General features: G+C 38.2%; 1 protein-coding gene across 27 annotated transcripts in view; it reads right to left on the reverse strand.

Moving 5' to 3' along the window:
- The window catches only part of ADGRL2 (adhesion G protein-coupled receptor L2), a 395600-nt gene that overhangs the window by 145905 nt on the left and 222451 nt on the right, over positions 1-27244 (reverse strand). For 25 of the 27 annotated variants that reach the window (XM_042805318.1, XM_042805282.1, XM_042805303.1 and 22 more), the window contains exon 1: positions 14742-15110. The exons of 1 other annotated variant lie outside the window; for it this stretch is intronic. The gene's annotated coding sequence lies outside the window, so the exon portion shown is untranslated. Of the gene's footprint in view, positions 1-14741; positions 15111-15283; positions 15667-27244 lie in introns of those variants that run through there. One more of the 27 variants, XM_033000459.2, reaches the window with a different exon arrangement.

Raw genomic sequence — 27244 nt, forward strand, 5'->3', positions numbered from 1 at the left:
GGTTTCCAAGGATCTTCATCTGCAGACAGCGCACACAACACTCCTCTCTTTTGTCTCACAACGATCACACTTTTATATCACAGGCAATTTTTGAGGCGGAAGGGCAGATGGTTCATGATGATTAGCTAAGTTAGTCCTAATTACACCTTTCTTTTATTATATATGTATGAAGCAACTGAAAGAATATAGCCACAAATTCAGATCTGTAGCGCAGAAGGACTCCCACTTTCCCAGATCTGAGTTGCAGCCATGACAGAGGCCACCACCACATGCAGGATAAGTTACCTATCAGACCATGTCACAAGAGAGATCCAAATCACAAACCTACAGCAAAAAGGTGCTCCCATTTCTTTTTCTTTTTTGGGGGGAGGGAGGGATGGAAACACCTGGTAAAAATTGTACACAGCATTCACAGTTTTTCACTAACACTGCAGTAAAACCACAACTTGTTCAACAGTCAGATGGACTTGACTGAATTTTAGAGAACAATACTGGAAGATACTTCTTTATACCATTTGTGAGCGATAATAAAATTCCACCTAGCATATTGGCTCAGTTGGTTTAGCAGCAGCTAATATTTCCTATATGTACAAGAAAGGAACAGTTGATCCTTCAGGTAACTTAAATAATGGCTGTAATTAAGTGACTGAGGAGGTATTAATTGTTTCTCTCAACAGTGCAGAAGTCGTGAACACAGTTGTGCAAACTGCTTAACCATAGCACTAACACAGCAACAAATTTTTCCACTGACCCACGTATTTTTCATAAATCCTTACTGATTAGTTTTAATAATCTGTTAATGCTGCAGCTTTATTTGGTGTATTGGTTGTTATGTGTCTCTTTAAAATATAAACAGAAATAATTTACTGGCTATCTTTCAGCAGTCCTACTATAAAATTTTCATTTATTTGACTTTCCTTCAATCAGCATACAGGATTTTGGTAATTACGTTTTTTTAGAATTTAAAACTGTATTGAACAAAAAGAATTGTTTTAAATAATTGTTTCAGATATTGAGTGATTTTCTGTGAAAAATACACAAGAAATATGAAATTTATTGTTTACAGAATCTTAGCAATCACATGCAAAGATCAGTCAAAGCTGATTAAAAAATAAGATAAATTTAATTAAAATAAACCAAACTTTTAAACCGGCTATTAATTAGATAAGTAATAGAAAGATGCTGATTTCACTGTAAGTTACTATATTATTATCTTTAAAAAAAAAAAAAATTCCGAGGTATACTTCAAACATTATACTGGTTTTATGTGCTCCGTTCGGCAGATTTTTCAGTCATGAGCCAAGAACTGCTGATTACTTGCATCCCAATTGCCAAATACAAAAGCTTTATTAGTCTTAACAGCACTGCTGTTGCAAACAGACAAAGAAATATAAATAATAACAAAAAAGACAGGAGGGGAAACAAAAAAAAGACAGAATTATCCTTTCTTCAGGGTTAGCTGTCTGTGGGCAGTTAAGTATGACTTACTGTGGCTTCAGTTTTAATGCACACTACAAGTAAAATGACTACAGTGTGGATTTGTGCTTTGAATTACTGTCTTGCAAATAGAATACTAATTTTAAGAAGCCAATCATTACGGCATTTGTACACAAAGAAAAATGGTTAATCTTTATCTTAGTTATAGATACATATCCAAAAAATATTTCAGAAGAGCACATAAGGCTAACAATTTGATAAGAATATTTCTGCATCTACTTTCCTCTTTCAAACAGAAATTGCCTCCTAAGACATTAGAAAACTTTTTTATTGGTAAAAATGTGTATAACAAATTCACTGTAACCTATTTTAAAATACTTTTAAAATAAATTATAAATAATTTTAATATTTAAAGTATTGATAAAAATGCCTTACCTCTTACTAAATTTTTATACATTATTTGCCCTTTTATTCTAAGTACTGGCTTCTTCTTAGTGTATAAAAGCCAAGCACTGTCCTCAACAATGCAGTCACAGTTCATGCTCTTAAATCGGCTGGAGCTCCACATTCATCAGGGGGTAACATTCGTCCTTTTGTGTCTTGTTTTTACTTACAAACAAAAGATACAATCGTTTTCCACAGTTCAAAATGAATGAAATGTGAAGGCAATCTAAGAACCTACAGGAGTTTTTCTAAAACAGAAAACATTATTCTTCAGATCATCATTCTAAAGACAAAACTAAAGACAAAGCTCCAGAATTTTGCTCTAGTTGTGTAAACACAAGATGTATGAGTAGTCATACATTGCTATCATGATTACAAAAATAATGAAATTTTGAATATTCACTGTTTAATGCAGTTTTTAGGCCCCAGTTATTTTCCAGTAATCCACCAGAAAACATATAAACCTGTGTGCAACGTTACCTTCTATCAGCACATTTTCAGAAGTGGAATATTTCATGTCAAAAAAAATAGGTGCATCTTTCCTCTGGCTTATGGTAATCAGTAACAATTTAAAACAGATGGGTACAGGATCTTTCTACATAAAGTCTTACACATAGAATTAATCTAAAACATCCAGGAAATGTCATGTCTTACAAACTTAACTAATATGGAACATGTATTGTAAAGTTCCTCTACAATAAGAATTGCCATCTATACATTTGCTTAATCTGGAATGACCTGATTATCATTTTGTTACAGCAAATCATGGAAAGAAAGGTATTTTGCTTGTTTAAATATTCATTATTCCAGTATTTATTCAATTATACTTCAAGATATCATTTTAAAATGTGTGGCTATTTCAGCACATATTGCCATTCAGACTGCTGTTCTACTCACAGTTATTCATAAATGACTGTATAACCTGATGTATTTAGTTCCATCAGTCCCTGTTAAGTGTTTTTTATTGATAAAACATAATTAGTTTTACTAAATGTGACTGGTACATTGCTTCTGCCAAGTGAGCGAGTATTAATGTCTCACTTTTTTTGTTTTTAAAAAAAAACAGATGGAAAATTTTAAGAATTAAGGAACAGCTTGAATGTCGCTTACATGAAAACTGTACAAGTATGACATTATTGTCACTTTTGTTGCTTGCAATAATTTTTAAAAGTATCTAAGTTACTTATCACCAGAAAAACCTGGTGCTACTGAAACAGAAAATGTGTGTTACACTACAGCTAAAACAAAGTAACATGATTTTATTCAAGTAGGCTCTTCCAATGTAGCAAGTATATTGCCATTGTTCTACCTTCAAAATACAAGGATGTTAAAAAATGTATCTTAATCCCAGCAGTATTATCCTCACAACAGAATTAAAGTTACATACACGTCTTGATTTTCATACTGTACGGCAATGTCCACTGAATGGAATTTCTGAAACATCCTTACCTCATGGGGAAAGAAAAAGACCCAGTGTAAAGAAAGATTATATCCATTGCCTCCCTGTAATTCCTCAACAAGATTAAATAAAGAAACCTCTCTTTCTTCATCACGACTAATACATCAGCATTTTCCCATGCAAAAAGGATGATGCAACTTTTCAACTCCTAGCACCCATCAAAACCTCTACAAAAGACATTATTGATATATTTTCTCTAAATCTTACCATTATAATCCTATTGGAGTGTAATTGCTGTGGCTAATATTCTTACCCTGTTATGAAAATGCTCAACATAAATGTGGCACTGAGTTGTTAAGATAATACATGATCATGCTGTGAGAGGGTAATACCTATACAATAGCCCTTGCCAATACCATAAATCTCTTTATTAGACAACAACCTATTACAGGAGATCTACTTAACTGTTTCCCTACTTAGAGGGCCATTTGGTGTTACAATAACAAGCTGACTTTTCACATTAGCAAGGATTAGCCAGTATAAATAATAAATTGACACCGAGTTGCTGCTCTTTTAGATATGGTAAATCTTTCCTGGTGTTTAAAAAGAGAATCCAAACTAAAACCCTAATACCACATCATGCTGAACATATGTTAAGTTTAAAGTTCTGTTAGTTTAAACTAACAAAAAAAAAAAAAAAAAAATCAACCCTCGAACCAATTTATGTGGCAGATTTATTACAGGAGAGCATGTTATGGAGGGCTGTTTCTGTTTTATGGAATGTGCATGCATACTGCTTTACTTCCTAACAGCATCATAGGAAATCATCTTTAAATTTACTGAAATATTTCAAAGTAAAATGACTGCCACCATTTTTCCAGAGATAAATAGTGCAGAATTCATTTAAGTACCATCTATTATGTTTCTTGCTCAGCAAGCAAAACTCTATTATAAGTGAATTACTTTCTTCTCTGAATTCGTAACTTTTTGAAGGATCACACACTCTTACCACCCAAATAACTATAATACAAATTACAAAATCTGCAATACCAGATCCTTTCTTTCATTTTGCTAGGTTAAGGAAAATCAATATTTAAAATAAGCATTTCTGATTCTTCAAGACAGCTTTTAAGTTACAATTTATAGATAAACTTAGGTGATGATATTCCTTGATCTTTGTTGTCAATATTCTTCTAAAGCTTAAGACAGCAATCCTTACCACTGTTTGCTTGCTTTAGTCCGACTCTATGAATTCATCAATTATATCTGGGTGAAACTCATTTACCTTTTTATATTTTGTAACAGAGAAAAAGCAAAATTAAAGAGCCTTGCATCTGCAATCACCCTGATTATGATTCATTACACTGATTGCGTAAATAGAAAAGACTTACCTATTGCTTTTTGGCTATCACACTACACTGCACGAGTTGTACTGAAGACCTGAAAGTACTGTGTTGTCTCTCTCATGCTGACATTTTTAGAATCAGAGATGACAGTTTATGCAGCAAAAATCTGCTTCCTGTCATACGAACTGTCCTCTTGCACCTCGACATGCAAGAATTGTTTTCCTCAGTTCCTTTTTAAACTTTCAATAAAAAGGCACTTCTTTGAAATATGAAGTATTTCTAAAGTCAGCTTTCACTTACTGACATTTTAAAATTTTTGCCCGTTGTTATTTACTGTTACTGATGGACAGCCTTTTTAAAAGCCATCTTGCAGAGCCCTTCTGCTCTGCATAACAGAGAAGGCACTGTGAAATGAAAATGTACTTACTGGAAACAATTCAGCCCTGAATGCCTTGATTACTCTGATTATCTCATATACAAGCTCCCTCTGCAGGTAATACGAAGAATGAGCAAAAATATGTGGAAAAATGTGGGTAACTGCCAGCATAGGAACCCAAATAATCGGTCATCATTTTAAAGAAACTCCCCCAGGAATCCCTGTCCAATGTTAACTGATGTAAGGAGTTATCACAGAAAACATTTTTTTGTTTTGTTTTGTTTTGTTTTTTTTTCCAGCTCTGTGTCTCTTCTTGTTGCCTCAGAAAAGTTAAACATGCAGCTTTAGTATTTCCCACATCAAAATACACAGATTTCCTTTTCAAAGTCACACAAATGTTTTCACGGCAGGCGAAAAAAAAAAAAAAAAAAGAAATTGTGCTGCTTACCCAGAACCAAACAGAAATGAAAGACCACCCCAAACAAGAAAACAAATTAATCCTATCTGATACATCTCCCTCACCCAAAACCAAACAAACAGCAGCATCCTTCATCCTATTTACTGCTGGGAGATAAACCCAATGCCACTTTTGGGTACAATTACACATACACTCCACCAAAGTTTAAAAAGCAGTTGAACTAAATAGTAAGTTATCTTGAAAATTTTAAAAGTGTCTATCAATTTATATCATATTATGAAGTAACAATGTAGTTTTCATCCAACTGGAGGTAAACTACATTTCTTCCAAAAGACATTACCCTTACCATATTCACCATAATAGCATGAGCTTTCTAGATAAAAGCCTCTTCAACGCAAATGGAAAAAAGCTTCAATGAATGAAGTTATAAATATTAAGCAGATCAAAATTAAGCCTTCCTCCTATCTAACCTTTAGCACACACTCAAAAAACTGGGAAGCCACCAGGCAACATTAATTTCTCTTCTAACATGGAAAGAATTCAAGTATGCCTGTGGTTTTATTTCTTTTACAGAGTCAAATCCCACTTTATTTACTTCTGCAAGTAGTACCATTGGACTCATGAAGAATACTCATCAAATAAATGCATATGCATAGGGCATAAAGTCACATATGCCTTGTGTGACTTTAATTTTTACTGGAAAAATAAATTCCAAAATATAACCTTTCAAGGTTTCAATGTCAGCCTGGAAAAAAAAAAAAAAAAAAAAAAAAAAGTGGAAAAAGACGCATGATATTCTAGTATGACTGCAGCTATTACAGGGGACAAATGTAGGACAAATTTGGGGTGTTCACTTCAAGATGATGAGATTGCTGCATACGGCGCTCTTCCTTGCCACTGGAATACCTTTAACAGTTTCATCAACAACTGGTTATTATCAGATACTATTATACACCTCCTCAAATGAGGGAAAGAATGAGGAAGTAAAGAAAGCAGGAAAAAAAAAAAAAAAAAATCTAACATTTTGGAGAGATTATGTTCTATTAAAACACCGGTAAGATTATTGCCTGAAGGTCAAAAGGATTTCTTCTTACTTTCAAATTATGTCAGCCTGCAACTCCCCTCCTATCTAAAACAGCTCTCAGCCTCAGCCCATTCTCCTGGCACAGCTGCTCAGCCAGCAACACGCCTCAACTGCCGAGGCACCTTCCCTCCTTTAAGCACGTTATACTGATTTACACAAGAACCAGCCTCACTGATTGTCAGTCTGCATTTAAGAAATACCTATTAGACTGAAGTAAATCCAAGCTGCGGTAGACACTGCCCTGCAATATTTAAATGACAAATTTACCAAGAAATTAGTTATGAAATGGTCTTCTGGAGAACACTTACTTTATTCAAACTGAAGATGCGATCGTTACTCATTCTGGGAAATCTAAGTTTTTCAAATCAGCCACTTCACGTAGAAAAAGTCTAAATTAATCTTAGAAAAAAATAGTAAAAGGATGCCTGGATCAGATGAAAAGAATTCTGCCTACCATCAACACAGGCATTGGGAATTTGCCAGCGAAATGCAGAGTCAACAGCAGAACTTGTTCTCAGGAATCTTTTCTTAAAATGTCACTTAATTTAGAAGCAATGCTGCCTATTGCGAGGTAACTGTTTCTGAACACTGTTCACACCAGTGTAGACTGCTACTCTGTAAAAAAGGACAAATACGATACTGCAACAGAATAGAGAAAGATGAACTGAAATCTCCTTCTGGCACGTGATCTCTCGCCACCGCTGCAGCACTAATTTCAGAGTAAGGGGTGCTCTCTCTATTTACACCATATCCCATCAACAGCAAAGCAAGTATAGTAGTCAGAAATAAGATCGGTCATCCCCTCCCCAGCTGCCAGAGACAATTTTTAGCAGTAATCGGCGTTAGATTATTCTGTCATCTAGATTCAAAACAATAATCGGTTTGAGGTGTCAACTGACAGGAAAATACCAACAGAAGGCACAAAGGAAAGCAGCAGCCTACCCTAAATGAGAGATCTGCGATTTTATCATGTCCAGAAACAAGTAAATACACAGAAGTAGTCTAATTTTAAAAGCACAATTCTCCAGTGATAAATTGTTTTCCTTCTACTTTGCTGATATTATCCATTTTTTCAGCAGTTGCAGATACAAATCAAACTGTACATTAAGGAGATACACCTCTCCAGCAGCGGTGTACATTGAGTGCTCAGCTGCTACCTACACTGTCCCCACCAAAGAAAGCCCAAGAAATATGAAAATTCCCTTCTTTACCAATCTTCTTCACCATAAAAGGTATGAATACTCGCAACACTTAATCTACATATCAAGACATCCCTAATTTAAAAATTAACATATTAAACACACTTTTATTTGTACAGTATCAGAATTCAGGATCTTAAATAGCAGTGTTCATTCCAGCTTTTGTAGCTCACTGTGGCCAAGTAACACATCATTAAAATATAAACATAGTATAAAAATCTCATACACATTGATCAGTGTCAAGTCAATCTGAATTACATTTAAAAACTGTTCCACTTTTCCTCTACACTACCACACCGGCAAAAGGAAGTATCTTTCTTGGGTGGCAAACACATTGTAAAACACTGTTAAAGCAAAAAGACAGTAATTTCAAAGTTACTTAGTACACCAAGGGACAAAACAGGCAGACCTAGACTCTACCATATTCGTATGAAGAAATGGCATAAAATAAATCTCCTCGGACAAAAAAAACTGCATTACGTTAAAAGGAAAATATTCTTAATATTGCACCTACGTAAGAAACCTAAGTAGCTTCTTATTAGCTCTAACTAGATTTTCTCTGAAGCGAGCTACTTTCACTACTGAAATACAGACATTGATACTTAAATCTTTTTGTGTAAATGTTAGTGTTTATAATGTGCTCCTAAGAGATTAAGATTAGAAGAAAAAAATAACCACACAACTAAGACAGGCCCTATTTTTCTCAGCCCATGATCACTTGTCAAGCCATGATTAATGCTGTGCTCTGTAGAGGGAGACATTACATCTAGGCTACAACAGACCTAAATTTTACCCTAAGGCAGAAGTCTGATTTAAACATCTCTATTCAAAGTGACATTTGTCCTCTCTTTTCAACCAGTTTCCTCTGAAATTCCAGTAAACTGACTTTGTGACCTACAAATGGTCCATTGATTCTAACTTGTCGTGTTGCCTGTCCTTGTAGCAAAGTTAGTTTTGGTGACTGAATGAAGCAAGATGTTATGCATTCAAGAAAAATACAGAAGCAGAGTCCATTAGGTGCTCTATCAAATGCTCCGTTGGATAACAGTGACTAGAATTTACTGCTATAAGGACACCAGCTTACACAGAAGAGTTAAAGACTGAGGTCAACATTAAAAATCAGAAAATATTTTTATATTCAGAAGTAACAATGGCCTTCATATTCTGAGGTGATGAGCAAAGATATTTTTTTTTTGTATTACAGACAAGAACATGGGCATCATCAGGGCCACCCTGAAAAGTAATTACATTTTATCTCTTGCCTTTCACTGTGAAATGTCTGGTAAGGTATTTACATTTGTCTGTTACAAGAACAACAAGCTAGACAGAAGAAAAAACTAGTTGTGATCACTTATCTCAAGTAAATACTATTTCTCCAGTGAATGGTATTATTCCATCTATTCTATAAAGTTATTGTTAGATCCTCCGATTTATCTGTAACTTCTATTGTAGGAATAAAAATAAGACGTGCTTATACCTTATAAAGAAATAGCCAAATAGCAGACCTGGACATGTAGAATAGTCAATATCCTCCTTACTGAACATGAAAAATGGCAATGTTTGATAATATTAAGCAATTTAGACAGTGCTGGCAAGTTCCTAATAGTCAAGGTAATCTTATTTCTGGTGTTTTTCAGGGTAAATTGATTTTTTTTTTCCTCCTCTTACCTGCTCTGATAATTCAACAAATTTATACAAGTGTGAAGGGATTCCATTTAGCAGACAAACATGCAAAACATTCCCCGAACATGAAGTACCTTACTAATAAAACCGAATTTTTGCCATAATTAAGCAAACTGTATTTAAACTCGCTTTGTGCCACGATAACAATCAATAGCATATTGCTGGAGACTGCACTCTACCTGCAGGTGTTAAGCACTGAGCTCGCTACAATCAGGCTGCAATGTTTTTTGATTATTATGCCTTTCTAAATAATCTGGGTAAGTAGCAGGCCAGAGTAAGTTGAATCATTACAGTACCTTATGAAAATTAAAAGGAAAGAAATCATGACCCACGCAGATTACATATGCTTTTAAAACCCATAAAATACTCCATCTAATGTAATGATCCATAACCTGGAGATGCTACGATTCTGAATTTGAAGGCCTTTTTTTTTTTAACTAAGGAATCAATTTCTGGTTAACTATCAGTTTATATCTAGAGAATGCTGTAAGACCTTACCATTCATTATGCAAGTGTATTTCTGTAACTAAATCACTTATAGTAAGCGACACAATCTTCACAGCCTTATGCTGTAGAAACACATCTTGTACATTACAGGACGAAAAAAAACATTAACTCATTGAATAGGGCTTTAAGCTTGTCATCTTTCACCTTTTAAATGAAGAATGTTAAAAAGAATAATGTGTATTAAATAAAGACTGGAAGTATTTTGTAAACCAGGTATATATTCACATTAAATCACAAGTTACCAATATTCCAACACAGCCCCCTACTACTTTTTATTTTAGGAACTGTTGGAAACAAAATGCAGCTATCTTTGAAAACTATTTAAATATTAAACACGATTGTTAGTAGTATTGAGAATGGCCCTAAAATAGCTTTTTGTTTTTCCAGTTTTCTTGACATCCAATTACAAGCGTGATGGTTTAAATCTTTTACTTGCTTCAAACTGAGGGTTTTAAAAAAATAACAGACGGCTTTTAAAAGCTGCACATAAATACTTAAAAAGGTGAATTTCTTGCAATTTCAAATCACTTTTGTACATCACAAACATCAATCCTAAAAAATGCTTTGAAAGAGTCTGTTTAGCATAACATCTCCAAGTAACATCTGACTACAAATTTCACTAGGATGTGCTCTAAAGTATCTTGCTTTATAACTGACTGCTTGTCAACTTATGCATGAATATGATTTCAATTATACACCAGACATAGTTTAACTTCTCTTGCAGTTCACCAGGTGAAATCATTAATCATTACTTCAAGTTCTTGTATTATCAGTCATCCACAGATATTCCTTAGTGGAAATTCAGAGGAGATAGAGAATTTTTTGCTATAAAATATCTCCAAGTACTTATTGGTAGGTTTTTCTTCATTATTACTATTACGCATGGTGCTATCCTTAGCAAGAGCTGTACCAGAAGTTAACAGTATTTTGTTACATGTATGTCAACAACTTAGGCGGACACAGGACGGATAATGTCTGGGAAATACATAAACTTTTTAGACCAAATTTTGGTAAAAACCTCTGATTATGTTTTTACCCTCTCTAAACATTAAACAATTACTTATATTGGATGGGCATTATTATTTGTATGAATTTATGACACACTGTATAGATATGAATTGCAAATATAACTTTGATACATATTTTGCCTAGCTAGACTTCTCTTTCCAACATCCTTAAGTGAAAATTATGGACCTTGGACCCTGAGCTATCATTCAAGACTGCAGCATTTTTTCTTCATCGTAAATATTTCCATTTTTAAAAGATATATTAATCAAAATGTCATGTCTACATATTGCATTTTCCAAAACAAAAATAATCATATCATTACATATTATTAACCACAAAGACTACCAACTCCTAAGACTATACTACCTTTCTTACTTAAATTTTAATAAGGTGCTTCCTTGCTAAAGACTAGAACTCCTGAGTAACCCCCTTTCCTGACTTTATGCATTAAAAGCAGTAAGAGATAAATAAAACATTGAGAAAGCTTCTGAAGCGATCAAGTAAGAACTAACTAAGCAAAGTTTGGGTTTTTTAAAGCTCTCCTCTTGCTCATTTTAAGAAGGGAAACACCCAGAAGCCTGGTGTTAATGTCTCTGCTGATTGTGAAAATTGCAGCAATAAAAACTCCAACTGCTTGTCTTAAATTAAGACTTGCAAGACTACATGTGAGATCTGTATCTTTACATTAGTTTTTATAACATTTGGAAGTTTGGTTGCCTGCTTTGATGTTGGTCTATTAATGAGCAGGGGAGCCAAAAGCCAGAAAAAAAAAATGTTTACTGGAAACTCTCAAGTCAAAACCTGAAGTAATTGGTTTGTTCTACCCCACATGATTCAATATCCTGATTCCCCCAACTACCAGCTCCCAGAGCTATCTGAACGTCTACGCTTTTTTGCTGTTGCCAACACAGAGTAACCCACAGTGATTGAAAATGGCAGCTGAAGTGCTGCTGCAGCACATTAATTTTTCTTTAAGTGGTCCAATTTTGTCATCTGAATGTTGAGAATCTTCTTTCCACTATGTTTTTTTTTTACCTTCAGAGATTTGTCGAATTTGGGGTTGCCATCACATAAACCGAAGTGCAACATTTTCAAGTCAATTTTTAGATTATCCCTAATAGCTGAAAGGATAATGCGCTTTCTTTATAGCACTCTGCATTCAAAGCAGACTAGTTAACAGCAACTTAAGTGTGATAATGGCAATTACATCAATATGTTCCTTTTATACCACCAAAAGGTACTACTTCAGACAGCTGAAGACATTAGGTAAATAAACTGCTTAAAATTACCTGAAATTAATGACATGCAATTTTAGGACCACTAAACACATTTATTTACAAAATGCCCAAATGGTCGTGTCCATTTAAGAATAACAAAAATCTATATAAATTATTTAATTAAATGCAGGGGTTTTCACCAAGACATACCATATATACTCAGTTCCTTCATTACAAGAAAGGAAATTGAAGCATGAGTGAAAATACCCTAGTCTAAAGGCACTTCACTTTCATAGCTTAGAGAGACACCCCCCAAGTCATCAAATGGAGAACCAGAAGGAAAAAAAAAAAAAAACAAAACAAAACACACAAACATGAAAAAACAAAACAGTAAAAAAAATAAAACAAACAAAAAAAAAAAAAAAACAACAAAAAAACCAACCAACCAAACAAACAAAAAAACAACAAAACAACAGACCAATACCAAGCACTTAAACCAACTTTTAAAAACACAAAATGTATGTTTTAATAACTGCACCATTCAAGTAAGATGTTTGGAAGAAAGGAATAGGCAAGGAAGGCATGAAGCTCTTTTTTTTGCCAGAGATATAAACCAGAATACGGTCCTCAAGAAACATCTGGTCCCTGGAAAAGGTCCCAACTTATTGACAGATAACTGGATTTTGCTTGGCTTTTGGGTTGCAAGATTATGAATGTTGATTTGGAAAGTTAATAATAGGGTAGGCCAGGCCACATCCCCTTTCAGACTCAAGGAAATATCAACAAAAGAATAAAAAACTGCAAATATGTAGCCATATAAGACAACTTACAATGTGATAAATGTTCTACACAGCCACCAAAAGAGCACTCCTGCCATACTTGGTTTCAATTTATTATAGGGTAATACAAACCACAAATTACATTATCTTAGTAAACACAGTATCACTGATTAAATAAAATTACAAGAATTACTTATTTTCACTTTTTCTAGAATAAAAAGGAGGTGGAAGCATATGGCCGGTGGTGATCAAAACTTATTTTAAAACTCTCCCTAAAAATATCTATTATTCCAGCCTACCCACCCATTAAGGAGGGAAGCATATTTGTTTCAAAGGTCTGGAATCGAGAGGTCTTTTATTACAAGATTTCATTTGTTTTCTGAAGTAATTAGAAGATCTTCCCCATTCAGTCCCCTCATGAACTAACGTGTAGGCCATACCCAGAGCATGAGTGCGGTAAAAAGGGCTTTCTAAATCCCCCCGAACAGAGAGGAGACATCAGAAACCACGCAACAGTGCCTATCATAAAAGGTCACTTTTTTTTCCTCAGAACAAGCCATTAATCAATAGAGTGTAATTGTCCAAGCACTCGCAAGGGCTCTGCATCGAAGGGACCTTGTTTTTCACTCGCATAATTGCAAAACAGCAAAAGTTCAGAAACATAACCCAAATCCACCTCCCCATTTTACCCCTTTACAATTCCCACTGCCCTTTGGGCCTCTGCTTGGAAGCAAATGGAAGACAAGCTGAAGTTTTCTCAATTGAGCCGGAGCTAAGAAACCTTTGATATGCTAATACCCTCCTTCAAACGGTAAGAATTCACACTTGCATTAATTCAAACAATTTGTGCAGAATGATGCGAAATGGCACCTCTTTTCGTGGCAAGCAACAAAAGGAGGGAGCCAGAGCGTCTGGAGGAAACCAAACAGCAGAACATTTGTTCTGCAGGACTCCTTCCGTCGCGCACAGGGGCATTTCTATGCAAAGAAAAACACACCTGAGCACCAGCAGATCGCTTTACTTTCTGACAAACCGCGCTCAAACCCCAGCAGGGCTAGCGCAGACTAACAACAAGATGTTATTTTTAGAGCCAGACACAGCAACGGTGCCTCATGACACACTCTGTTTTCTGTCTCCAGATGGCCCTAGATTTCTACATGTGAAAATAAATAGAAATTAAAAAAAAAAAAAAAAAAAAAAAAAAAAAAAGTTGTTCTCACTCCACAGCCGACAAAGGGTGATTTATTCCCCCTCCCAAAGCCACCCCCCAACACGCACCTCTCACGGGCTGGTGGACGGACGCCCGGTTGAGTTACAAAAATAAACCCGCAACAGGTAATTATTTACTGAACGGATGCAACTTTCCCCGCTGCGCCGTGCGCGCAGAGCCGCGGCGGGGCCTGCTCCCCGGGCCGGCCCCCGGCCCCGCAGCCCCCACGGCGGGGCGGCCACCCGGCGGCGGGCGGGGGGGGGGGCGCTGCGGGGACCCGCCGCGGCTGCCGCAGACCGCTCCGCAGGGCCGGGGGGGGGGGGGGGGGGCGGCCCTGCGGAGCGGCCGGCTCCGCACGGGCGGAGAGCGGCCTCGCGGGGGGGGCGCCGCCGCGCTGCCCGAGGGCCGCGGCCTCACCGAGGGGCACGTTCCTCCTCCGGCGGCGGCAGGCGGGGCGGCGGACCCCGCGGGAGTGCGGGGGGGGGGGCGGGGGGGGCCTCGGGCACCGGCGAGGCGAGAGGCAGACCCCGAAGTATGCGGTTCCCCGCCGGCGGCTCGGTGGGGACCGCCAGGAGCGGGTAGTCAGGCGCCGGAAGAGAGGAGCAGCGAGGCTGCAGCGCGGGGCTCCGCTTACCTCTGTCCGGGAGCCGAAGGCGGGCCGGGATCTGTCGCCCCGGCGGGACCCGCCAGCCGGGTCAGCCCGCCGAGCGCGGGGGAGTGCGGCGGAGGGAGTCCCGGGGCTGCGGCGGCGGAGCGGGGAGCGGGCTGGGGCTGGGGCGGGCAGCGGGCGGCAGCCGGCTCTGCGGGCTGGGGCAGCGCAGCGCAGGCGGCGGCTTCTCCTCCAAGCAGCCAGCCGGGAGGCTTTTCTGGGGCTAAGTCAACATTTTCCTGCAGTTTCCGACACTCCGCTCCGCACGAAACGTACGATACAGCCAGGCTCCCGCACGCACGCACAAAAAAAAAAAAAAAAAAAAAAAAAAAAATTCGATTTTTCAGAGAAAACGAAATGGAGGGGACGACGGGCGCAGTGCACGGCGTATGTGCCCAGCCTTTGAAGTCCTTTCTGTGGAACGATGAGGAGGCGATGCCAGCAGCAGGAGTAGCGGGGAACAACTCGAAAATGTTACAATGGACAACCCCCCCCCCCACCTCTCTGTCTCTGTTGCTCGCACCGACCGGATTTACATCTCCCGGGATGACATTCTGGCCTCTGGCGGGGTGCGAGTCTGGCCTCTCCTCGGATTTTCTCCTCTTCCTCCCGGTGCTGCTGCCCCGCCAGCGACTGGAGACCGGGCGCGGGGCGCTGAGCGAGTAACGCGCGCGGCAATGGGAAAAACGCAATACATACACACCAAAAAAAAAAAAAAAAAAAAAAAAAAATCCCAATGAATTGTATCGCAGCCTGCTTTTTGCTCATGCACCTCTCCGTGTGTGACTGGGGATTGCGAAGTCCTGACACAGACTCTCCGCCGGCTCTGAACTGGAGTCACCTCCAGCCTCCTCCCCCTCCAATCTCCACCCCCTCTCCCGCCGCTCCCCACCCCTGGGCTCAGCTAATCATATAAACATATTATCACGTAGACCGGCACCGGCGAAGGACAAAAATCTCTCCCTTCCTGCCTTTTTTCCTAACCCCCCCCCCCCCCTTTCTTCCAGCTGGGGGTGTGACGGCTAATAACGAGCGCCCGGCCGCCCGGCACCAAGGGCCGAGCAGATCGGCTGCGCGCCAGAGCTCTCCGCTGCCCACCCCGCCGCCGCGGCTGGCCGAGGGGCGCGCACCGCCGCGGAGCCGCCCGCCCGCCGCCGCGGAGCCTCTGGGCGCCCCTGCCCGGCGCCTGGGGCCCCGGGGCCGGGGCCTGGGGCCTGCCGCCGCCCCCTCTCCCGTCCCCGGCGGCTGCTGGCGCGCTGCAGGCCGGCAGGCGTCTCCGCGGCACTTTCTCCTTGCCCGCACCCTCCAGCGCGGCCGCGCACCCGCCACTGCGCACCGAAACTTGTGCGGGGGGGCCCGCTCAGGTGCTGCGCGGGCCGGGCCCGCTCGCTGCGCCGGTGTTGGGTGTTCCCCCCGCTCCGCCCTCCCCATCTGCGCCCAAAATCAATTCACCGGGCTGGGCGACCTGCTGGGGGGTGGGGGGGGAGGCGGGAAGGGGGATCTGAGCTCCCCGAGGCTTTCACGGCTTCTTTGGCTCCTCGCCTTCATTTCCTCGCGTGGAAAGTGCCCGGCTCGGGCCCGCCGAGCGCGGCTCCTTGCGCCGCTCCGCCCGCACCAGCCGTCAGGGAACGGGCTCGGCGGCACAGCGATGCGTTAGGGAAAACATGTCAGGACAGGGTAAACAGCACTTGGAAACGATTTAAAGGATACTAAGTTGACTCATTCCTCTGCTCAGATACAAAACGCAGTCTAGTAGCGCTGTTGCATTCTTTCCAAAAATCTCTTAGAAACCAGGGCTTGGGGTGGTCGGTAGGTTGTTTTGGTTTGTTTTCCTCTCCTCTGTATTGATGCAAAAAACCTAGCATCCGCTCTGACCTTTCAAGGCGTGCAACATGAACAATTGCTACCCCTCAAGGTCAGGGGAGAAGCAGCTGGGCACGAGCAAGGGCGCGTTCCTGCGCGGAGCGCGGCGTGAGCAGGCCCCGGGGGTCGAGGGCCGCTGGGAGCGCCCGTGGGCGCGGAGGCAGCGCGGGGCCGCGCCGGCCACGGCGGGAAGCAGAGGCCCGGTCACGGCGCAGGGCAGCGCTAGAGCTGTCCTGGTGCCCCGCCGCCCCGCTGTGGGGGTGGGGGTGGGGGTGGGGGGGTGTGTTACCCCTTCCCACCCGTTTCTGGCTGCGGCCGCGGGGTGAAACCGCCTCGACTGCCTCTACCCGCGGCATTGCGCGCGGGGCTCGCCCGGCTCTTTTAGGTCCAAAGCCTATTGACAACTCGTTTTAAAACACCCACGCCACACCAGGAAATCACGGTCATTACCTTTGTTAATGGTAATGATTTATTTTTTAACTATCTTCTCCGCATACCTGTGTACTTGGTGTTGCTGTTTAGAAAATTGTAACCTGTATTAAGAGAAGCATGACATGTCTCAAAGGAAAATGGATCTTTAAGACTTTGCAACGTGGGGTAGTAAGAAGGTCCAGGGCTCTGCAAAACCACATTAAACTTTCAACAGTGCTAGCAATAATCCCAGGGATTACTGTCCAAACAGCACCGGAATCTGGGCATGCTGTAGCCACGCTGCCCTGCCTCAGCCCACCGGACCTGGCGAGGGGACCGGGAGGTGGAAGAGCAGTCCCAAGCTTTTGGGACCACAGGAGGGGTTGCGCCATGGCCAGCAGTGTGTCCTCCTGAGGCTGGTTTCAACTGGGTTAAACCTCCAAACTGCCTCAAAACCAAACCCAGCATGGGAGGACAGAAGAGATCATGAGTTTTGTACCTAGTATATATAGTTAAAAGTACGGGTGACTGCAAGAGCAAAATGTAACAAAAGAGCAGGTTTGCTATTTTTTTCCCAGTTTTTTAAGTCCTTTGCATATCCTTAGTACAGCTGACTGCCCTTTCTTGCTGAAAATATCCTTATAAATATCTGTATAAACCCTAAGCAACCCCTTATACATTTCTAATGGAATTAAATTGTACAAGCATTTTAATGTATTTTATTAGAAACTGATTTTAACTGAAAAGATTGGATACATCTGTTATGGAAACATGCTTAAAAAGAGGGTCACAGAAATATACACATATTGATTTGCTATCATTTTACCAGAGTTTTAAAACATATAATTAACAAATCCTACTTTTTTTTTTTTTTTTTTTAATAAATGTAATTGCAGATAAACTGTGATATCCCTGATCTAACAGCCTTTTGCTTAGTTGATGAGAGCAGGATTTAGCCAGAAAGCAGTCAAGAGTACAAGAATTATGTGGCATTGGCGGTTTTCCTATGAGAGGATGTGAGAGAGGAATTTTTCTATTTGGAGCAAAAAGTCTGCTGGTTTCTGTAAAATTTTTTTACCCACAAAAAGATTGAAAAGAACTGCAGAACTAGGCCTTGTGTTAATATTTGCTGAAGTTGAAGTGAATTCACCTACGTGGATTCAACTGCAGGACTGAAGTTTATTTTCCCCCTTTTCATCAAAAACTTCTGGAATCATATTTCTTTCTCCATGCAGAAATGGAGTTTTACAACTCTAAGTTTTACAACCCTTAAGTTGTAAAACTGAGCTTTAAACAATTGATAAAAATGCAGACAGAGACCTTTCAGCATTTGTTTTGAAAACACGTGTTTCCATTAATTCTCATTAAATCTGGATTAAGATATAAGAATACCTGGCAGAGGTGCATATTGTTTTGGCAAGTAAAATATTATTATTCAAGTGATTAATTTTACTTCACATGAATCAGCATCTATTTAAAACATATACCCATGGCATACCTGAATCTGATCCTTTAGTTTTTACTCAGCCACAATTATTGCCAGATTTGAATATTAATGTATAAGAAGGAATTATAACAAATCAAGTTTATTTTCACCATTAAAACTACATACTATTTGCTTTTTGCCATACCCCTATAAAATATGTATCTTATTCCGTACGGACTCCACAAGTAAATACAGACAAGTAAATTTTCCCTAAAGTCTTGCTTTGCTGCAACAGTGTGAAATATCTACCTCAAAAACAGTACAAGAAATGTTATGATCTTAGCAAAGTAATTTTATAATACATTATTTGCCCTTTTTACTAATGTTAAATTTTGTAATGCTTCATGTTAAACTGTATATTCTATGTGTATTGCTCTCAAATTGCTTTGGTGAACCTGCTGCATCATGTCTTTGAAAAACTAAAAGCAAATTCGTAGTAATTTCTGAAATAATAAGAACTGTGTATCAGCATTTCTAGGGACTACATGTAGGACAGTAACAACTGGAAAAGATTTAACTGTCAGCTGTGTACTTGAAGGAGATGCATTTGAGAAAGATGATTTAACTTGCAGCAAAAATTAGCCAAATTATGATGTCTGTAATATGATCTTGTAGACTCCATTAGAGTTTTTTTTGCCGTAGAATTGCAGCTTACATCTGCCTATTTTTAAAAAGGTTGATCTAAAATGGTTTAATATCTTAATAAATAATATTTTGCATTGCTCTAAGTGTCAGTTCCCCCATGAGAAATGGTTTACACAGATTTTATGCAACCTATTTTTTTATTACTGGAGTTTTATGACTGAACTTTAAATACTAGCAACTGACATTTCCTCCTATCTGTATGTACTCCTGTGAATAACGTATCAATGAACTTAGATGTAATGTTAGCAAAGACTGACAGAAGAGGTTGTATATATATAGTGCAGTAGCATCAACAAAAATCGGTGTAATACAAAGACACGGCTTAATTGGTATAATGCAGAAATTTTTCTATGGTACATGGAAAAGTAACAAACCATTACATGATTTTACTATTTCAACACAAAACTGAAAAGGCAAAATTTTGCTTGTTTTATTTAGGAAAATCCCCAATTAATTTCGCAGACAAATTTATATAAATAAAGTGTGAATGATACAACCCGTAAGAGGAAATATCCAATGTATTGTCTTAAAAGTTTGGAAATACACCTTGACAATTTAAACTAAAGTCTTTTAAACTAAGCAATTGATTTTAGTGTCACTTGGGAAAAAAAAAAGAAAACCATCAATAAAATAAGAGAATTCTGCAGCTGTTCCAAACAAATAAATGTAATGTGAATTTGCATTTTACATAGTTTACTTCAGTAATCAATTTTAATGACTCATAATCTATATAATTATTTAAGAAATGACGAAATCATTGACTTACTCATAACACTTGCTAATTGTTTTTAAAAATAAATTCTACACATGACTAAGGAAACACCCATTTCCATTTGCTTTATGTTAAATCAACATCTAACCACTCATGGTGATTTCATTCAAAGAAAACAGAAGGAACACATTAGCTGTGTGGTTAAAGAGATTGATGGGCTTCAAACATTTTAACCATGGATGGTTTTTTTCCAACTGTAGAAACTCATGTTTTTAATTTAAATAGCTTCAAGAAAATGAAGATCATTTTATTCAAGAAAGCTGTTGTTTCTTGTTTCTTAGACAGAAATTAATTTAATTTTGTTTAATTAAGTAATATTAGAAACAACCCTGTTCAGAGAAAATGCAGCTATGAAACAAAAGCATGTGTATGCCATATTAACTACGTATTCTGAAACAGAATTTTTATATCACATTAGTAAACTATAAGAGATCAATATGATTTTTACCAGTGAATTTAGATGCAGTTTTTTACGTCCATGCTAAGACATTGTAGTTGCCTCTCCACTCTCTGAAAAGTAAATCTGGGGGAGCAATGGAGCTCAGTGTTATTGAAGAAGTACATTCCTTACTTTGGGCTTTGAGTATTTACGGGTGTATGTAGGTGGAGAAAAGTTTACAGTTTAATGCTGCAGGCATTTATAAAGGCCAAAGAGTTTTCAAGATTGAGCTGTTAGGAGTCACGTAGCAGAACACGTTTAAAAAGAGATGAATACAATTCCCTGTTTTCATATGAAAAGCTCAGCACAGAAGCTGAAACGATCATACCAGGAAAGGAACTGCAGTGCTGAGCTTTTGGGGAAAGAGATATGTCATGAGATCCCAATTCTCCAAATAGTTTTGCACATTTCTATGTTCCCTTTTCTCCAACTGCTTTATCTGCATAGGCATTACTTCTGCATTTGGGCAGCAAATACTGTTTTTTAAGGAAAAAAGCAAGGCCCCAGAGAATAGTAGGAAATTAAATAGATTTTTCTATTTAAAATAAATGTAATTTTGCCTGGCAGGTAGGGAGCTCCTTCTCCTCCCCCCCCTTACACAACTATATTAGACAATGGGCTATGACTTTGCTAAATTTCTGTATCTCTTTCACTCCATAGTTTGCAGCCAGAGAGTACCCCATATCTCAGACTGGCATGTGTGGAGGTCACTGTGTATTCTCACCACCTCTCCTCACCTCTTGCTACCCTACTGCTTGATAGAACAGAATAGAAAGATTTGAAACTGAACGGGAGGACTGGATGTCTGTGCTAACTCCTATACCTCTTATGATTTGCTCTATCAAACTCCAGTTGCAGACCTAGAATGAATTTACATTCATTACAGAGTGCTTTTAACTAAAATAGTACCTAGGGTGCTGGCCACTCTTCTGTTGCTTTTGTGTCACAGAATGAAAGGTGTTGCAAAAAAAGATGAACGAAGGATGGAGAATTCAAAGGCAAGCCACTGTATTTGCAAGTATGAATCCATGAAGGCTTTTCTCTTCTTACCCAAGCATCTAATATAATCATCCTAGGCACTATTAAAATCCATGTTGTTGATGACATAGGCCAAGATTTGAAGAGATATTAATCTTTGCACAGTTCTACAAACCCATACATTTGGGCCAAGGTTAAATTTACTTTCTTGAGAAGTTATGGGATAAAATACATCAAATTCGTGGACCACTGACCAGAACTCGGGCCTCTCCATTCCAGCTGATTGCCCAAATCATTAAGCTACAGAGTCATGTTCCTGCTGGTGTTCTCACTTTCTAGCCCAGTGAATCCTGAATCATTTTGTGCCTGGTGCATGACTTTAACGGAAGTGGAGAATATCTCTATCTCCAATCAGGCTGTGGGTTAGAGAACTGTTTAGCTGGGGAGAAAAACGCATTTGAATCCCTTCAGGCAGAGGAGAGAACTGATCCTGTTTCACACACTTTGGACAAGTCTCTAATTGCTGGTTGTAGAATAAAGCTACACCTTTAAAAGAAAGTGGTGATTATCGTTGGGTTTAGCGACAGGGTAACTGTGTTGGTAGGTGTCAGTTGCTCTTAGAGTATGACTGTCACCTTTGACTTGACTGCTCAGCTTTGTTTCACAGACAGCTTTAGCAATGACGTAGGTGCGGAGTTCCTTAGTCTGGTTTATCCTGACCGAGGCAATACTCAGCATGAGGAGCATCAGAGCTGTAGGAAAATTTAATATGAAAACACAGAAGTGCCTGTTGAACAGAGACGTCTCCCCCAGGTTAGGCAGCATTGAAGCAGAGCGGGTTTTAAACTTAAGGGCTTCAATTTCTTCCACGTTTCTCTTCAGGAGTCTAGTTGTAATTCTCTATGATGGCTACATGAAATTCTGGTCCATAGTCACAGTAATCAAGTTCAAAGCTATGGTAATAGGTTATGAACAGGAAAGAACAGGGTGCTCACGATCAATCATGAACAGAAAAGAATCTCCCACTGGGACTTCCTCATCTCATGATTGCAACTTTCAAACTCCCTTATTGAAAGGCGGTGTGTGAGAGCCATATTTGTTCCCAAACTTGCATATTTCAGTTCACATTTACTGTTTTCCCAGTGTGCTACTAGGTGTTACTCTGTGAGAACAGTGGGGCTTTTTGTTGTTTTCTTTTCTAAATTAGAATTTTCAATTGGTAGCTTTAATCAAGTCGGTGTAGAAGACATGCTTTACATACAGTTCATCTGGTTCTGTTTCTCAGTTTTCCATGCCACTCTGGAAGTGCTCATAGCCTCAGTTGATTGGTTCTACTTGCTCTGATTTTGTTTTGCAGTTTATACCACGGACTTGGTCCCTTATATTTTTTATATAAGAATATATGTTTTCCTCTTGGTACTGATTGCCATTGAAATGCTGACAGTTACGTGATTGGCTCCCTCTGGAGCGGATACCAGAGATGCATCATGGATCACTGGTCAGAGAGCCTAGAAACAGCAGCAAATTCAGTCTCTCCCCCCTCCCCATCAATTTTGTACATCAGGGCTGCTTTGCAATCCATCTCAGCTGGCATAGGCAGAGCATGGAGAGGGAGACCTAGATTTGTTTCAAAGCTTACATCTTCTAGTTCACATTTTGTCATGCTTGTGTTATGTTGCCAGGTGTAACTCTGGCAGCTGTAAGAACAGTCATTTTCCTTCACCGAAACTGCCTATAAAAGCTTGTTTCAGTAATGATTTGTTATACATTACAAACACCTGCAGCACATGGGAATTAATATCACTAAAGTATAGGGATCAAAGATATTCCACCTTTTTTTCTTTAATTAAATGATCATTTACTTCTGACAGACCTCAATGTTTTTGACAAATAGTATTTGAATCTGATTGAATGTATGGTTACGCCTTTCTAAAAACACTGCAGTCAAAGAATTATATTACTACCATGCTCCCGTTGTGAGGAACATCGATTGACTGCTTAGTACTACTGCTAATTATAAATATTAAAATATATTCCATAATTAATTAAGATGCTATTCCCCACCTCACTATGAGCACTGGCTGCTGTTTGTTGAATAATCTGCACCAAAATATGATCTTTTCATGTTTTATCTAATAAATCATAGTACTACATTTAATATATCATTAAGACAACATACTTCAGCTTGTATTGCATGCTTGGAAAGCAAAGTGATAACTCCATATGCATTTACACAGGAATAGCAGAATTTCCTGCATATGCAGCCACTGAATCTTACTGAAGAATAAGACACAAATTCGCATTGTATCATTCTGGTGCCAGGTTTTGCCTTTCTGTTTTCTCTTCCTGTCGCATCTCTATATGGCTACACTGGTTTAATTTGCTTTCTTTAGAATTTTTGTTGATAGTAAAATTAATGTGCAAACTCCCTATCAGTTGTATATATTAATATAATTCCCTCTCAAATACAGCTCATTGAAATTAGTACTGGTAAAAGGTGAGATACATATTCATACAGTTATTTACATAAATCCCATTCAGCTTTATGCACCCTAAGCTTTAATGCAAAGTATCTACTACCATGGGTAATTTTAACACAAACAAAACAACACATAGGTGACATCTGACTTCCCAAAGATTGCATGTCTTTTAATAAATAGATTATTTGAAGTGAAAAAATTCTACAAGAAATTACGTTTTTGACATTGTAATTTTTATGAATAAGGAATTAATTTAATATTATTCATATCTTAACTTTGCTGCTTAGTGCAACCCGGTTTTCAGTTTCCAAGGAATTTATTGGTCAAAATTTATCACCTTACAATCCATTATCATAGTAAACCTGACAAATTAGATCTTTTATTACAGTGTTAAAGTTGGCAGACCAGTTCTATTTTGCCTTGTGACTGAATTCAGCTACATTTTCAAAAGTACTAGTACATATATGGTAATATATTTGTTTCCTTTGGGGAAACTGGTGTCTTTACAACCAAAAGATGAAAACAGTGATGTATTTCTCTAACAAATCAAACACAATTGGTTCCTTGCAAATTATATAAATTGTGAATGACACCTAATTTATGATACAGTATAGGATAGTGTATTAATCTGTTAATAAACTAAACTTTTCAGTAAGAACTATAGTATGAAGCAATTTATGAGATAGTGTATATGCTTGACCAAAAAGTAAGGTTTATGAAAATAAGTATATACTGGGAATTGGTCTATGCAGCTCAACATTTTTGTTAGTTCTAGTGACAAAAATATATTTAAAATCAGTTGCAATATGCATATTGATCTGCAGATTATTTACTTTGATGGTAGAAAAGTCATTAGGCTGTTATCTATACAGGTTTAGGGGGAATTAAGGTATTATCTATTCCTTGTTGTGAAAGACATTTGCTACTAAAAATATAAATTGAAATCTACTATGTGCAGGTGCAGATTCTACTTAGCAGTGCAGCTCTGTGTAAGTGATGTTTTCCCTGGAAAACAGAGGAGCTGCAAGGTCATGAAACAGACAATGGCACATATCTCTCAGAAAATTATGCTTTACTGTATAGACTCGCAATTTTTATATTTCCCTTAGCATAATGTAGCAACACATTGTGACTTATAGCAGTCTCTATCTTTCACAATTTTCCAGTTAATGAAAGTAATGTTTAAATACTCTGAAGTTAGATTATTAACTTCTACAAAATAGAAACAGATGTGTGTCTTAGTATGCCATTAAATTTATGATTTACATAGTATTCTTGAATACAGCTGAGCAGAGGCCAATGATTCTAATTTGCTCTAGATTTACAATAACCTGATCTGGTTTTTGTAAGTACTGAAACACTTTAAACAAAATTAGAAAACCGTTGTGCTTTGTGTGATTAAAGATGCAATTCCCTTTGGGGTAATGAGAAGAGTTAGAACATGTTTCTTTCTTTATGGATGTTTCTATTATAAACACAAGTACCATATATTATGCATTTTTGTTACTATTTCCTTGTTTTTAATTATAAAATAAACTGATTGAGTTGTACTGGAGTTACACTGAAACAATGCCAAAATCTAGCCAAAGAATGCATACAGAGGTTCATAAAAATCCTTAAAATTCTTTGAAGGGTCTTAAGGTCTCATTAGAAAAATACTAGTTCCTTATAGATTACAGAGACCAAAACATCTCTCTGATTTAAACCTACACAATTTAAAGATTTATTTAAAAAGCTAAGTCATTTCTCAGCTTATTAAACAATCTTAATGCACAAAATTTTACAGGACAAAGGTTCAGTGGATTCATAGCAATTTACATCTGGAGATACAGATATGCTGTATCTAATGGCAGAAATGACAATCGGAATGAGTGTTATAATTTAAAACATGGTGTATCTATGGGTAGAGATCAAATTGCATTGTTTCTTCACTAGATACTGAATTTTTTAAAAAAGAGGTAAAACAAGATTAGATATGTGAGATATAAGTAAGGGGCATGTGAGACGAATACCCTGTGTATGACTATTTAAGGCCCAATTCAAAGATTCTGAAAATCAGAAGTTAGGCCTATAAAGATGTATGGATTCAGGGTTAGCTAGAAATGAGGTATTTCCAAATTCTAATCCATGACTCTAAAAAGGGTTTCTTTTGTGGTCAAAATGTATGTCATTTAGCATTGCATATCACTTTTCACATGGAAAGGTAACATAGCAATAAAGTGTAAGCATCTGTTTCACAGGGATATTTTATAATAATTTTTAAGGCTGTTTCAACTATTCTTTCCATATTGCCCCCTGAAAATCAAATTGATTTTCTGAACATAGAAATACTGAACCAGGACTTTAATTTACGTAGTAGCTGGAATATAATATTATTTCATATATTACGTTATTCATTTGCTATTTTATAGAATACATTGAAGATAATATATGCTCAATATTATATATTCATATTTAAACATACTACAATATATGTATTTATATTTATCTTTACCTCTGATGAAATGTTTAATATTATTAATCCTTTCATTTGAATTATATATAATTAACTATCATTAAAACAGGAGCATTACCTTTTAATAAAAATTTAATCATACGTTTACTCAAGCACAGGATCAAAATGCTACACACGGATGAGATGTCTTAAAAGTGATTGAATGCATTCAATTTATTTGGTCACTCACTCTTTTAGTGCACTTAGAGATTGCCATTTGTGCTTCACTCAGGAGATCTCCAAGGGTAAACTCCCACACTCCTACCGCATTCTTTGATTTGGGATTACAGTGTTAGACAGTTGTGTAGACTGAGCCACAAGCATAGCTCTTAGCCTATATTTTGCTCCAAATTCAGCTTTCTGTTTTACCAGTGCACCCCCGATAGCTATAGCATATGGTCGATTACAGTCATTTTTGCATTTGGCTGTGGATTGGTGTAATGCAGCACTGGTAGAATTTTTGACCCAGGCAGACCGATGTGCACATATTTAATTTTAAGAAAGGATGAGGATCACTATGGATTTTTGCTGGGGGATCTGACAATGCCAACTGGAATGAAGAAATAGGAGAAAAATTTTCCATCATAGATTGAGGCTGAAGTGCATATAACTAAACTAGTTTTGTGGTTTAATTTCAACTTTCTGGGAAGTATTTCTATTAAGCACACAATTACCAATACAAGAGGCATTAGGCTGACAACAAGAGGTTGGCAAACATAGTAACTAATTCAAGTTTAAGTTGTGTCTAAGGAAGAATTAATATTAGAGAATTGTTTGTCTTCTTCTTGAAAAATTAATATGGATATGGAATAAATTATTGCAGAAATGAATGGCATCAGGACATTGGAACCTCATACTTACTTTTCACCTGTAATTTAACATACGAGGAGGCCTCACTTCTGCAAATGCACAGGTTGAGG

The sequence above is a fragment of the Tyto alba genome, unplaced genomic scaffold (assembly GCF_018691265.1).
Source record: "Tyto alba isolate M040663 unplaced genomic scaffold, T.alba_DEE_v4.0 Super-Scaffold_1000006, whole genome shotgun sequence".
Taxonomy (NCBI): Eukaryota; Metazoa; Chordata; class Aves; order Strigiformes; family Tytonidae; genus Tyto; species Tyto alba.